Source organism: Pinus tabuliformis, chromosome 5_1 (genome assembly GCF_031772625.1).
Source record: "Pinus tabuliformis cultivar Carrire ecotype Pingquan chromosome 5_1, CPIR1, whole genome shotgun sequence".
Taxonomy (NCBI): Eukaryota; Viridiplantae; Streptophyta; class Pinopsida; order Pinales; family Pinaceae; genus Pinus; species Pinus tabuliformis.
Genome location: NC_142305.1, coordinates 490901260 through 490904252, shown reverse-complemented (window position 1 = coordinate 490904252; position 2993 = coordinate 490901260).

Here is a 2993-nt window from a genome sequence, read left to right as displayed (position 1 = left end):
CAAGGGAGAGTAATTATAGGAGTTAAATACTCCTCATTTACTACCCCTCCATTCGAATATTCCACCATTAGCTCGGAGTGCACACAACCATCACTTTGAAGACTAAAAGACAACCGAGCAAGGGAAAGGGACAGAAACCAATTTTTCTTGAGTTATAGGCCAAGCCTCCCTAATGGGAAGAAATTCGTTAGAGAATTCAAATGTATAAATAGAGAGGCTTAGGAACTCAGTAGGATTGAGACTTCTATTGTAAAACTCTGTTTTATTTCTGAGTTGCAAAGACTTGTGGCAATTTGCTCTCTAATCCATGGTTTTTATAATAAGAATGAGTTCTGTTTAAGCCAGCTCTGAGTTAACACCTAGGGCTGAAGCTCTTGGGTTAGGGCCCAACCCAAGCAGTGAAATCTCCTCTTTACTGTACATGTATGCTAGCATAGAGTTCTGTTCTGTTTATTTTCTGAAGTAGTTTCATGGTTTTTTGTTCATTTGCTTAGGTATCCTTATGGTTTTTTCACTGTTTACTTTCTTAAGTATTTGCACTTTCATTACAGCAATATAACGTAGATCATGCATGGTTTTCTTGTTCATCTGCTTTAGTAGCCGCGTTTGCTGTAGTTTACTTTCATTTATGACTTCTTTCAGTTCACAGGTTAGTTAGAGGAAAAATATCACTATCAGGTTGTGCGTAGGTGTCTCGGCCTCATCTCCTCCCTCTAGGACCATGACTTGAGGAAGGGACCCTTCAGCAGCCCCAAAAACACAAGTCTCTAGTTCTCACATGGGCTATGGAGTTCGTTGTTTAATGCAGTTATTTGTTCACTCGCACTGGTTTTCTCTGTCATTTTCATTTGAAACCGCCTCCAGCATGTTCCTCATGCATTGCTTCCTCGTCATCCGATCACCAAAAAACCTTCACAATCACCGTCTGATTCACTATTTTCTCCAACTGCTGCCTCGCGTGGAGTCCACCACTTACTTTATGAACTTTAAGTCCCCACGTCGATCTGCCTTGCCTGATTCGACGACTATCACGTCACCTGATCACTTTAGGTGCTTTAAATCCCCACCGTCGATCTGCGTTGCCTGATCCAACGACTGTCACTTCACCTGATCGCCAACTAGTTTGGACGATCTCCACCGTTGATCAGCCCCACTTGATCCAATGCTATCGTGCAATCTTGTGCGAATTAGTGCACGAACTTTATCCGCCCGAGAGCACTCAAGAAAAGTGGTTTTCTCGTGCTACGTGTCGCATAGTAAGGCTAATTGCATGAAATTTCCAAATATTGCTTACAGCCTGAAGGGCGCGCGAGAAACTACTTACTGCCTTAGAAACCCGCTCCCTCATTTCCACACGTTTCTTTTCCTCGTGATATGATCTCTGTCGTCCATCTCTTGACTTCACCCGCGCGATAAGATCTTAGCCGTTCATCGCTCCTGTTAGCCTCGTCCGTCCATCTCTTGACTTCACCCGCGCGATTAGATCTCGACCATTCATCTCCTGTTAACCTCGTTCGTCCATCCACTCACCTAATCCCTCGTGACACGATCTCCGCCGTTCATCTGCTTTGTTCCCTTGTTCGTCCATCCATTCACTTAAGCCTTCGCGATAAGATCTCCACCGTTCATCTTGTTAGTTAACCCTGTTCACCCATCTATCTACGTAACCTCCTACGATCCAATCTTCGTTGTTCATTTTCCTTTCACCTGACTGATCCAACGGTTCTTATGCACTGTTGCTCCCTCACGTCCTCCTTTCACTGATTTTGACCTCTGATTGCTTTTTCTGCTTGAAACCTGATTTAGCCTAAGTTTCTTTGTTACACCTTAGTCTAGTTTTGATGCTCTTTACTTCTGCAACTTAGATAATTAGCATTAGGTTAGTGTTAATTTAGCAATTCTTCTTAGCATAGTTGTTTAATTGGTTAGTTAGGTTATGGTGTAAGTTTAGCATTTCATGTTGTTTTCTTCATTACTGTAGTAGAGTAGCTCTCTCTTAGAATAGGTTTGCTTTCCTTCCATCAAAGAATTAAGCTTCTTCTGACCCTCTAGAAGTTTGGCTTAGAATCCCTGGGGTCTCTTGCTAGACAAACAATGACAACAGGCAGTACCTTTACTTCTACTTGTGCATATAGCACTATCACCTCCAAGTTTGTACGAACCCTGGGTTAATAAGTAAAGTTGGTAGCCCTAGGAGTTACAACATTATTGTTGCAATACCTAGGGTCATCACTTTTTGGCACCGTTGTCGGGGAGGTGTCTAAGTAGAAGTAATTACTGCTTTTCTTCTACTTCTAGTTTTCAACTTCCTTTTCTTCTACTTCTTATCCTCAATTTTCTTCCATTAGTTTATTTCTACAAAATTAATCTAGTTTCTTTCTCTATTTCATTTGTTATTATCTACTTTCCTTTCCATTCTGCAAGTAATTTCTAGCTTTAACAAAATCTTACAAAAACCAACCCAAAAACATTTCCTTTCATGCCTTGTAGGAAAAGGGACAATTAAAGGAAATTCTTGTCAAATACCCCCACTGCATCCAATAGTCAACCTTCTTTTTTCTTCAGTGATGGTGAATTGGAAGACCCTTTAGGTGAGAAACCTTACCCATTTGAGGAACCTATAGAGGAAGAAGAAGAGGAAGAATCCATTCCTACTAAACCAATGGATGAAAATCGAAATGACAAAGGAAATAGAGAGAGAATTGAGGGTGTCTTCCCCATCAGGGAAACCAATGGGGACACTAAGATGAAGAATATAAGCCCCTCTGCTCTACCTCATTTCCATGGCCTGACCACAGAGGACCCTGACACCTTCCTATTTGATTTTGTCATTATATTTTGAACCTATGACTATACTGATGATGAGCAAAAGTAAAAACTATTCCCATCTACCCTCAAGGATGCAACATTGCACTGGTTCATGGATTTACCTGGAGATAACATCACAACTTGGGCTCAGATGCAACAAACGTTTAACAAAAAATATAGGGACT